Source organism: Erigeron canadensis, chromosome 6, assembly GCF_010389155.1.
Source record: "Erigeron canadensis isolate Cc75 chromosome 6, C_canadensis_v1, whole genome shotgun sequence".
Taxonomy (NCBI): domain Eukaryota; kingdom Viridiplantae; phylum Streptophyta; class Magnoliopsida; order Asterales; family Asteraceae; genus Erigeron; species Erigeron canadensis.
In genome coordinates, this window is record NC_057766.1 from 30735694 (window position 1) to 30748997 (window position 13304).

Consider the following 13304-nt stretch of genomic DNA (forward strand, 5'->3'; position numbering starts at 1 on the left):
AGGTCCACCATCCCCCTGGTTTCACGCCACATACCTCTGATTGCAATATCCCAAAACCTCAACAACAATCATCGGAAAGTGTGGAGGTAGAACAGGTGAAAGGAATGGGAAACAATATAGGAGTCTACATTAAGGATTCAGAAGACAACATTCACAAACTTCTTATTAGGGGTCGAGACAAAAATGGTCAGACATGAATATTTTGTCCATCAATATTTGTGGAAGCGGGAGTCGTGGTAAAAGTAAGTCTCTTCGTTCTATCTTAAACAAACATAAAATAAATTTTCTTGGAATCCAGGAAACTCGAATGGCTCAGCCCGATTTACTTAGACTTGCGGCGTTGTGGGGTAATCAAGGTTTCAATTTCGCAAAATCGCTATCTATAGGTCGCTCAGGTGGGATAGTTTCTTTATGGGATCCCGAATCATTTGTTTCTAAGTCTTCATTTTGCTTCCCTAACGTTGTGATTGTGGAAGGTGTTTGGAAGGTATCGGGTTTTCATTGTTTTATGACAAATGTGTACGCTCCCCAAGAAGAGAATGATAAACTCGACTTGTGGAACCTCATTTCACATTTTAAGTTGGATCACCCAGGGTATTATGTTATCTTTGGTGACTTCAATTCGGTTTGTGCTGAAAGTGAAAGATTCGGAACAGGTTTCTCTCAGTTAAATGCGGAAAACTTTAACTCCTTTATTAGAAATGCTGAGTTAACAGATTTTCCTATGGGTGGATATCAATTTACTCGTTTTTCTTCCAACGGTACCAAGGCAAGCAAGCTAGACAGGTTTCTTTTATCGCCTAACATCTCACAAATTCTACCAGATCTCGAGGCCATCGTTTTAGATGATGTTATTTCAGACCATCGACCAATTCTTCTCCGTCGATTGGTTAGGGATTTCGGTCCCACTTATTTCAAAACTTACAACTCTTGGTTGCGAGACGCCTTTTTTGATCAGTGTGTCAGAAATTCTTGGTCTACCACTGCGTACTCTACTGGAAGTAACATGGTTAAGTTCAAAGATAAATGTAAAAAGCTTAAACAGGATATCAAGGTTTGGAAATCTACTCTCATCAGTTACTCACATCAGCGGAAAGAAGCCTTGGAGGAGATCAACAATAATTTAGATCAACAATGTGGCAATATTATTAATAGTAGTGTTGTAGAGGGTCGGCGCACCTTTTTGCTTAATCATATTAGAGAACTTGAACACCGTGAAAATCTTGATATCCAACAAAAAGCTAAAGTCAATTGGGCAATTGAAGGTGACAAAAATTCAAAGTATTTCCATTCGGTTGTGAATTGGAGGCGCAAACTGAATTCTATCAGGGGAATTAGAGTAAACGGTTCATGGCTAGACGACCCTATAAGCATTAAGGAATCATTTTTTAACTTCTATTCTAAAAAGTTCAAACGTTTCGATGGTGTTAAGTTTTCTATTGATAGAAGTGGATATGCGTCCTTGTCACATGAGCAAGTGTTGTATCTCGATTCTCCCATCTCTTTGGAGGAGATAAAGGCGGCAGTGTGGGACTGTGGGTCTGAGAAGGCTCCTGACCCTGACGGATTCTCCTTCGTTTTTGTCAAACATTATTGGGACCTTATTAGTGGTGATGTTTTTGAAGCTGTGTCGGACTTTATCAATAGTACTTTTCAGGCAGGCTGTAACTCTTCATTTGTCTCTTTGATCCCCAAAGTTGATTCTCCCCTTTTGATTTCAGATTATCGGCCTATCAGTTTGGTGGGAACGTTGTATAAAATTATAGCAAAGATCTTAGCTAGTCGTATGTCAAAGATCATTCAGCATATTATCTCTCTTACCCAGTCTGCTTTTGTGAAGAATCGTCAAATTCTCGATGGCCCTTTAATGCTTAATGAGGTGATAGACTGGTACAAGAGAAAAAACAAGAAACTTCTTCTTTTTAAAATCGACTTTGAAAAGGCATATGACTCGTTATCTTGGAATTTTCTCTTTAAAGTTATGGAGGCTATGGGATTTAGTCAGAAATGGATTGGTTGGATAAATGGTTGTTTATCATCGGCTCGCATGTAACACCCCACCGTTGGCGGAAACATGAGGTGTCATGAAAAGTACAACACGACATGGAATTACATAGATACTGCTAAATGAAATAGAATATAATAAATATATTCCCAAAAGTATGAGTTCAAGTCATGACAGTGCTAAAATAGCTTATTACAACCAAGCTCAAAAAGAAATAATCCAAGGCATGTAGCCTTAAAGTCTGACAATTAATAAGGAGCACTAATCTCCAAAGTCCAGCCTAGTATAGCAGTCTTTATCCCTGATTAGCCTGAGCACCTGAAAAGTATACTAAAACGTGTCAACACAAAGGTTGGTGAGTTCGTAGGTTTTAGTCAAAAAGTCTAGTCATAGATAAAAGTTATTTGTCGATTCTTTTAAGTCTAAACAAGCATTTGTTCAATATAAGCGAGCAGAGTTACGCCATATTATGTCCCAAGTCTCAATGACTCATGTCTCAATGCCTCAAAGTCTCAATGTCTCAAAGTCCGGCCTTACGGTACCTGCCTTAGTCCAAGTCTCCAACACACACAATAAGCACATCCAATAAACACGTCATAAAGCACGGCAAATAAACACATTATCACACACATATAAGCAAGATTCAAGAACGTCAAATGACACATGTAACTCTATACGCACAGGCTCAATATTGAACATAAACAGAAATCGACAAAACTGTTTGAAAATAAGTATACTTTCCACCCCAAAACTTGTAAAAAGAGGGGCTACGAAACTCACCTGAAAAATGTTATGAAAGTATAACGGACGAGCACGACAAGCACAATCAAAGTCCACGACAATCAACACCTACCAATAATACATGACAAGTCACAATGACAGTCTTTGGTCTTAAGTCTTAGCCTGTTAGAAATGCCTTTGAGTGCACATGTCTTTATTTAACTTCTAAAACGACGTTTGACAAATTTCGAATAAACCGAACAAGAGTCTGGATTTGACAACAAAGTCCTTTATTAAGTTCAAACACATTATTATATCAATACAACCTCATTTGAAATCATTTTATAGTTCAAAATAAGTTTTACTCGAATTTACTGAAAACTAGACAAAACCGGAGATTTTAACCAAAAAGCTTACGAAACCAAAACGAGTGGAGGTTGAGTTCAACCTAATGGTTGAACTCGACCAACTAAAGCCTAAATATGTTATTTTAAAATCTTTTATTCATGTGTTAGCCAATTGGACCAAAACTACACCTTTTGAGAAAACTAGTCAAGTTTAAGAACCGAAAAGCACGTATGGACACGATAGGCTAATGAAATCATGAGTAGGGAAGTGGTTGAACTCGACCATGGCAGGTTTAGTTCGACCTGGACAGATGTAAAAATGATTCTTCTAAGTCTTAAAGGTCCGAGAGTTAAAACAAGTCATTTCGGGTCAAACTAGGAACCTTACGAGCCGTTTAAGTGACAAAAGTCAACAGAGGGTCAACCTAGACCACCAGAGGTCGAGCTAGACCAGGTAGAGGTCGATCTTGACCTTCCTAGGTCGAGCTAGACCAGCCTAGGTCGAGCTAGAACTGGCCGGGTTCGGATTCATACGCGATTTGAGCAAAACGTACGATTTTGACGCGATTTTGTTAAAATAATGAAATCTAAGGATAGCCAATTCATACCCATGAGTCTTGATTGCACAAAAGTGTCACAAATCAGTACAAAAAGGGTTAAGTTCGACCAATTTCATACATCATGTGATCGACAATTGCACAACCTTAATCTTGGATACGGAATCGACTAGTTTTAGAGTCTTTTAGCCAAGTAAATGATATCTTCAATTCTTGTAGTTGCACAAAATCCAAATTACATGAGTGCATAATGTATCAAATCAAAGCCTTAATCAAGGTTCAATTCGTTTCTTACACACAAATGTAACCGAAATTGAACAATCAACGACATGATTCGCTTAGCTTTTGATAAGAACCGAAAGAGTAAACATATATATATATATATATATACATATAAAAACGAATCGGAGAGATTAAGAACAGGACTTACACAAGTTTTTGATGAAGAGAATGATAATATTCACTTGTTTCTTGATAAAAGATCGAAGCCTTGATTGATTGAAAGCGTTTGGAACCGAAATCGAGAGAATGATTTAAGAGAAGATTTGAAAGACAAACTCTTTTCTCTTCTCGTCTATGAAATCTGAATTTTTTGTGAAGAAAGGGTGTTTTTCAAATAAAACCTTAGAGAAAAATCTTATGTGTGTAAACCCTTTTGATGGAATGAAAGATCAAGTTTATATAGGCATGTATATGGTTGAATTCAACCATAGTCGAACTCAACCAGGTCTAACTCGACCAAGTCGACCTCAACCAGGTCGAGCTCGACCCATATCTGTAAACTAGACTCTTTTACGAAAACGTGGCCGCTTGAATCGTCAAAAACGGAGTTACGGTTTGAAAGTTATGACCAAAACAAAATCAATACGTTTTTCTGTTGTCGATTCGTTTAATTAATTAAAACGACGCCATATACGGCAAAGGTAAATGCTATCCGTTGATTCGCTTAATGTTTTGAAAGTTCATTTTAACTTTATTTGGCATTTCTATGAGGCAACTAGTCTTCCTCAATCATTTGCTCCAAGTCTTAAAAAGTTAAAGGCACTAGTACTCAATAAACATGTCTTGTCTTATTCATACTCTAATCCATATAGCCACACGTCTAAAGACTTAAATTGATAGTTAATGACCTTCTACAAACGGAAAAGTATAGTCAAAAGAACGCTCAGGTGACGGTTGTCACATCGCACTTCTATTCTCATCAACGGCAGTCCTACGAAGGAGTTTGATATTCAGAGGGGGCTCAGACAAGGCGACCCTATGGCACCATTTTTATTTATTATCGCTTTGGAGGGATTTAATACTGCATTGAACAGACTTGTTAACAATGGTTTTCTCTCTTGTGCTTTGATTGAAGGTATCTCAATCTCTCATCTATTTTATGCGGATGATGCAATAATATTATGTGACTGGTCTTCCTTAAATCTGGATGTCATTTGTACGGCCCTCAAAACTCTCTATCTGGTTTTGGGTTTAAGAATTAATAACAACAAATCGTCCATCATTGGGGTGAATGTATTACAAGAAGATGTTGATTCAATGGCTGCAATGTTTGGGTGTAAAGTTGAATCCTTACCAATGAACTACCTTGGTATTCCTGTCGGTGAAAGAATGACGAGAATTAATGGGTGGAGACCCATTATAGATAAGTTTAATAAACGACTTTCTAGGTGGAATGCGAGCCTTCTCTCTATTGGAGGACGAGTCACTCTCCTTACTTCTGTTCTTGGTTCACTTGGTACCTATTATTGTTCTCTGTTTAAAATGCCTCGTTCTGTGATCAACAAACTCGAATCAATTCGAATGAATTTTTTTTGGGGCGACAACAAAGATAATAAGAAGATGGCTTGGGTCAAATGGACAACAGTTTTATCCAGCAAAACAGTTGGAGGCCTCGGTTTTGGTAGCTTAGAGGCACTAAACCTTGCACTTATCTATAAGTGGAGATGGCGTGCCCGTGCTCATCCAGAGCTTCCTTGGGTTAAACTCGTTAGTGTTATTCATGGTCCTACTGTGTGGGATGATTTCAAGTGTGAGGGTAACGGCATGTGGGCTCAACTTTGTAAAACATTCACTCATGTTCATGAGCTTACTTCTGTTTCTCGTGATATTATTAGAAAACAAGTCCGTAATGGTTCCAACACAAGTTTTTGGACAGACCCTTGGCTTGATGGTGACATTCTTGCAGTTCGGTTTCCTCGTCTTTTTGCTTTAGAAACAAATAAAGGTTGCAACATTTCTAGTAAACGTGTTGGCCTGGACTGGTTGTGGTCTTGGAGAAGAATGGTGAGGTCAGGAAGAGAACAAGAAGAATTTGATGCTTTGTTAACAGTGGTTGGCGATTTTCAGTTGTCTTCAGGTAGCGATATTTGGGTATGGAATTATCGTGGAGAAAAACTTTTTCAAGTTTCAAATTTCCGCCATGCTCTAGATACTTTCATACTACCTGCTCTTAATTCTTCTACTGTTTGGAACTCTTGGATTCCTAAGAAGGTTAACATCTTTTCATGGCGATTACTTCGTGATTGTCTTCCTTCTCGAATTAACTTGGCTTTACGTGGGATCCCGTACATGCCCTTGGTCTGCCCCATATGCTTTTCGGGTCTAGATATGATCGTTCATACCTTCCTCTATTGCAAGACTGCTCGCAAAACGAGGGCATACCTTACTTCTTGGTTGCAGCTTGATATTCCTCCATGCAACCCCACTGAGTTGTCTTCTTGGGTTGAGACTCTACATTGTGCCTCTCCCTACAAGAAGGTCATTCATGGTATCCTCTCAGTTTGGTGGTGGTTACTATGGAAGAACAGAAACGAAGCGGCATTCTCATCCAAGCACGAAACTAGCGAGACCATTTTCCAATCTACTTTCTCGCTTTCATTTTTATGGTTATCATCTCGTTGTAATAAATTTAGCTTTGTGTGGCCAATGTGGCAAATTAGTCCATCTTATTTGATGTAATATCCCCCATCTTCGGCACCTTGCCGAAGTTTATATCTATACTCCCTATATAAACAAACTACCCCCTACTCAAATTAAACATTCTACCTTTAAATTCCTTATTTTACCCTAATAATTTACACTTTCTCAAACACTTTATTCCTGAACTTCCTAAAATACCCTTTAAGAAATCTTATGCATCTACATATCTATCATTCATTTTTTGAAATAGAGATGTTTGTGCGTTTAGGTAATGGATATTGTGGTATGTTGATATTTACAAGTTGTTCACTATGTACATGTAGATTGAAATGAGTTTTTTTTTTCAACTTTATTTTAATCTTTATAACGCTGGTTTGATAAGGGTTAGTTGATGTAAAAGACAAGATCTCAGTTTAATTTCTATATTCGATTAAAATTATTAGCCGCATCACGTGTATTTCTATTCAATACAGCCCATTATTTTTTGTTCATGATACCCCACATTTAACCGTCTTTCTTTTTCCACATGTGTCGCTGTAACGCGCAGATATCCCTCTAGTTGAATAATAAACTTGCTGTTAAAAAAAAAGTTTATTGCTTAATTTATTTTCATGTATTGAATATTGGAATTAGTCTAATAGTTGATCGATTAATACGGTTAGTGGGAGTCAATATTATTATTGGGAGTAGCGTACGACGTGTTAAGTATGAGTGGTACTTTATGTTATTGGCCTATATATATGGCATTTTGTTTACTCAGTTTAAGCAATCAAAAATTTAGTGAGAAAACTCTTCAAGTGTGTGTGAGTGTTTATATAATTCTGATTCAACAATTAGCTCATAAATGAAGGTAAAAATTGATATGATGAAGGTCTATATAATACATTAATACTCATTATTGGCTTATACACATGTGTAAGCTCTAATGTTTTGAGTACGCCAATTACCTAATGAGATAACAAAAAACGTATCGAGATGAACAACTAGAGCCGAACTTGTTCTTTAACAAGTGATAATAGATACGGAGTACTAATTTGAAACGAAACTAGCTAGATCTCTGGTACTTGGTTGGGCAAAATTAAAGGTTAGTTAGAGAATGTGTTATTATTATATTTCTCTACAATATAAACTTTTATAAAGGAAACCTTTTATAAAGGAAGTGATATTTGTACCAATTCTTTTTATTGTCGTACACAATTGTGCATTATTGGGTTATATAATCAGCTATACAACTTATACATTATAATACGTTTATAAAAAATGGTGATACGAATGTCATTTCTCTTTCATATATCGGAACCTATCCTAACTCGCTCATTCACTTTGCGAAATTTATTAGAGACTCGGGTTATTAGTATCTTACTCATTGTTTTATCAAAAAAAAACATGCTTTTACTTTTAAACTTTACGTTTTTTACGTTATTGTGTTTAATTGGAAAATATAATGATAGTGTATAGAAAATAAATAAAGGAGTGACGTTGACAAAACATGTATGAAGTATTTTAGTTTAAGACTAGTGTCGCTGATATACAAAACCGATAAACAAACAAAAAAAATATTTGTTGGAAAATACCTCAAAAACATAAAAAGAGTTAGCATGTGAACTAAAGGTTTGACTTTTATTCAGGTAGGTCAAAATGTTATGATTATTAAAATGAAGAATCGACGTTTGTTGAATGATTTTAATTTTAAATTTTTTAGTTGTGTTTTTTCCCACTTCGAATAGTTTTCTTCCAATTGAGAGGTGGCACCCACAAATGATTTGTTTGGCTGGAGACTAGATTGGATGATTGACGAGTATGGTATGTATAAGTTTGGCAATAATTGTAGATTTTGGTCCAGGATTCATATAATCATAAGATTTTTCCTTTCTTTTTTATTTTTCTTGATGTGATCTAAAAAATAATATTAATTTTCACTTTTGTTGTAATCGTATTCCCTTTCATTCCTTTGAACATTCACGCATAACTTTCTTTTAGATCATTTTCTAATTCAATATTTTATTTCAAAGTATAACAAAATAAAAAGGAATTCAAAATCGGAAAAATTTCTACCAAAAAAGATAAGTTCTGATGCAGGCCCAAGCCCAAGCATCAATAATCAGGCTCGCAAAAAATTTCTATACGTATTTTATGGACATTAGAAGAATCTATTATTAATAAGTAGTATAGATAACATAATAAATAATTTTCCAAAAAATTTTAAAAATTCTTTTTTTCTTTCAATATATCAATAACTATTAATTATTACTTCTAATGTGAATATTTTCACAACGAGCTCTACATATACAGTAACAGTATTTAATTATGAAAGTTGACTGGGTAGCTGACCCTGTTAGTCTGTTCTTGCAAGATGGGTCTATCTAAGATTTCCTCCGCTTAATGGTTAACCATTTGCTACCAATGGAGAATTACTTGGGCGAAACCTATTCTCAGGGTGTGACAGGCGGTGTGTACAGGGCTCGGGTACATATTCACCGCGACATGTTGATCCGCGATTACTAGCGATTCCAACTTCATATAATACTACTTGAATTAACAATTTAAAAATGCTTTCCATGTATAGGAACTTAATTATCAACATGTCGATTTGCATATATCAATGGTGTTACAATCTTTCTTTTCAAGATGTTTTTGGTGCAGTTTGCAAGTTCGAAGTTTGCTCTCTGTCTATTTAACAAAAAACTCCAATTGGTAGCATCAAATGCTAAAAAGAAATTTTCATCTAAGCTCACTTAACATAGTTGTAGGTCAAAGGACAAAGCAAAATCTTGGCAAAAGATATTGCAGCTTTTGTCTTCAAGTCTGTCGACCTAGCTAGGCATTGCAATAGATGCATGCACGTATCCATACAAAATTAATCTTTGTAAATATGTCGACGTTCATGTATAGTAGGATACATATGGTTCTTTAACTCTTTTATACTTTTCGATATATATATATTTATATATATATATATATGGGGAAGGGAATATGAGTCTGTTATGCACTTAAGTTGGGTGAAAAACCACTCACATACCTTTTTTTAAACCATAAAAATCATGGGGGGCCAAACATTTATTCAAAATATTAAAATATTGGTATGTGAAAGGTTTTTCACTCAAATTGGGTGCATAACAGCTCCATACTCACTTTTTTCACATATATATATATATATAAACAATTAGAGGGGCTTGTGTCAAAATTACAACCTTAATATTGTTTAAAAGTATGTTTTACTTGCACACTTCCAAGATTATGCAGGTTTAAAGAAGAAAGACATGTTGCTCAATCTACAAGGACCAGTTATGAAACTTCAGAAGTTTGGGATGTTTTTGACAAAGTGAAAGAAGATGAAGGTTATAGATGAAAGATTGGAGATTGTTACCAAACTGAAAGATTGGGTTTCAGTCGATGTTTGATCATACTAGCTAATAAACCCGGGTTTAACTCGGGTATTTTAACTAAAACTTTTAAAAGCAAAAAAATTATATAAAAAAAATCATATGTAATTTTTGTTATTGACATATTATAACTTGGTTTGAAGATATTAAATTGACTAACATAATTTATATATACAAGGTTTGATGTCCGCGCGTTGCGACGGTTAAACAATGATAATAATACAAAACAGTGGGGGAATCGATATGCGTGTCTGTAAATAGGAAGGAGAGAAAGAAGTGACTGTGTGTTAGATCTTGTTTAGAGATATATAGAATTAGAGGTAACGTGTGAATTAGGGGTAATATGAGGATATTGAATAGATTGTTGAATTTCTAAAATAAGGAGTCCAATATATTTTATAAGGGATTATAGATATATGGGTACCTATTGCATTAACAAAACATAAAAATATTTTTAAATAAAAATAGAAATTTAAAATAAGTATTTAATGAATAATTTATCTTTAAAAATATTCAATATTAAATATGATATCATCAATAAAATAAAATTTTTTGAAAAAAAATATAAACATACCACTAAAAATAGTTTTGTGAGACAATTTTCTTTTATTATATATAAAGATTTTTTACACACACATTATTTTTCTCTCATAATATTCAATTCATATTTCGTATTATTTGATCTTCTAGATCAAATTTATTCTTATAATTTCTGTAATCAATTGTAAACAACTTTTAATAATAATCATAACAATAATAAGGCTTTAATCGAGCCTATTGGTTAATTAAAAGATTAACTTGCTTTTGTTTAGCTTGTTATCCCATTCTTTTTATGTTTTTTTAAGCAAAAGTCAAAAGCAACTATATATCATTGATAATATCACAAAAACAGTTAAATAGATTGACAACTTTATCATTGTATTTGGATAATAATGTTTGTTCTAAGCTTATATTAAAAATCAAATTAATATTTCATATCTTAAAAAATTAAAATTAAATTTGACATTGTATCAATAAATTTATGGATCATAAAAGTTTAGTTTAAGCTTTCCCTTTTTAATCTTTATACGACTTAAGACCTCGAGTCATCCTTAAGGGTCAAGTGCTTTTGATTTGTGTTGCAAATATAACCAAAATGAGTGGCTCCTTTGGGGACATCCAATAAAATTGAAACAATGCAGAGAAATGAGTGGTCACGTTTGGGTTAATTGGAGAGAGAGAATAAAATGCAAAGTTTCATTCATTTTATGGAAGGCGTTAGGACCTAAGTTTCTACCATCATTAATTTATATATCGAATGACTTCTCATTGAGAAAAAGAATACGCATAATGAAAAATCATAATATAATAAAAGATTTGATCATAACATTTATAAGATCCGCTAACATATCTAATAAATATTTATTAATAGCAATACCACATTAATTTGTCGTTTGTGCATTGCATGATTTCCATTATTGTGATTATTTTTTGTTATTGATGTTACGTTGCTATGTATTTTTAGAACTTTGGCATATGAAATTGACATTTTTGAAGGACAAATCACAACCACATCCAAAAAACTACAGTGTCAAATATATATATTTATTTTGTGTCAAGATTGAATGAAAGTTTATAATATATTATTAGTTGGAAATCATAAAGGAAAAAAAATGTGTAAAAAGCAAGGAAAATATCGAAGGAATAAAAAACAAACAGGGTGTAACGTAGCGAAATATGAGCGGTGAACCAAAAATAAAACGACGTAAACACGAAATTTATAAAATGAAATTTTTCAATATAATAGTTCGAAACGAAAAAGTAAAAAAAAAATATATGGAAAAATCCGAAGGAAAAACCCAAGTAGGATGTCACGTTGCAAAAGACGAATGATGGAACTGTGTCATGGAAATCAAAAAGAAAAAAAATATGCACCCTTGGAACTAAAAACATGTATTATATGGAATGGACAGAAAACTGAAGTAAAACAAAAACAACTTTATTAATTAAAACCTTAGAGATGCCATACAATACAACCCTTGGAACTAAAAACAAAGCGACATAACTAAACTGAACTAAGCTAGCTAGACGCCCCCGGCAGCGACTACTTTTTGTCACCGCCACCACCATCATTTGTTGAAGCACCGACAGGTGGAAATGGCGGCGTCGGCGCCGGATTCACGTTCACATGCTTCACACATATATTGTTGGTCCCCTCCTTGGTTTGGTTGTCCGCGTTAACATCTCGTCCTTTGGACCTCTGGATGGTAGAGGCCTTGTCTTTCGGGTTAGTCATGATCAATAGCTAGAGAATTACTCATAAGAGATAAGATGGGGAGAGATGAATAGTGTAGTAGTATGTACGTGTATTTACAGAGAGATCATATAAATTTTTTTATAAAGTAAAAAAAAATTGTAAGGTTGATATATGGTATGTCAAAAGAAATGATTGATGATTTTTGGAAACGGTGGATTGAAATATATTGGTATGAACGACTTCTCGAAGAGAGATCGACTTTAGTTAACATCCCCTTTTATGCATATTACTTTTATACTTTGTCTCAAACTACATAAATATCCTTGTTAATTTTAAACTAAAATCATATAAGTTTGTATGCACATATATACATAATGTTCAAAGAAATATACTCACAATTTGAGTTGAAGTTTTTATATAAAGGAAACATATTACTATTCGTTTGTTAAGTTGTTATGCTTTGTAAAAGTGTTAACTTTTTAAAACAATACTTATAGAGAAAAGTAAGAAAGGATACATTAGTTAGTTTTTGTAAAAAGATTCAAAAGACAATAGACGAAACAAATTTAAAATTATATTAGTAATAACATATATTTTTATTTGGTTATGGTTATAATTTTATAAGTTTAGGATACTAAAAGACCTTGTTAACCAAATTTAATATATTATATTAAACCTTTAATAATTCAATGTATTTGAACAATTAGTTAACCAAATTAAGAGTATTAAAATGCATTTTTTGCATTTAAATATCGGAAAATGTTAAGTGGACTTTACTTATCAAAAGTAAAAAAAATATTAAAAAATCCTAAGGAAAAATCCGAGTGGATGTCACGTTGCGAAAGTCGAATGATGGAACTGTGTCATGAAAATCAGAAAGAAAAAAAAATGTGCAAGAAAGCAAGGAAACCAAAAATTTTAAAAAAAAAACGATTGAATGAAAGTTTGTAATATGTTAATTGAACACCATAAAGGAAAAAAAAACTATGTAAAAAGCAAAGAAAATAACCGAAGGAAAAAAAAACAAGCGGGGCGCCACATGGCAAAATCTGAGCGTTGGACAAAAAATAAAACGACGTAAACACGAAAGTTGAATGAAAGTTTTCAATAAAATAGCTCGAGACAAAAAAGTAA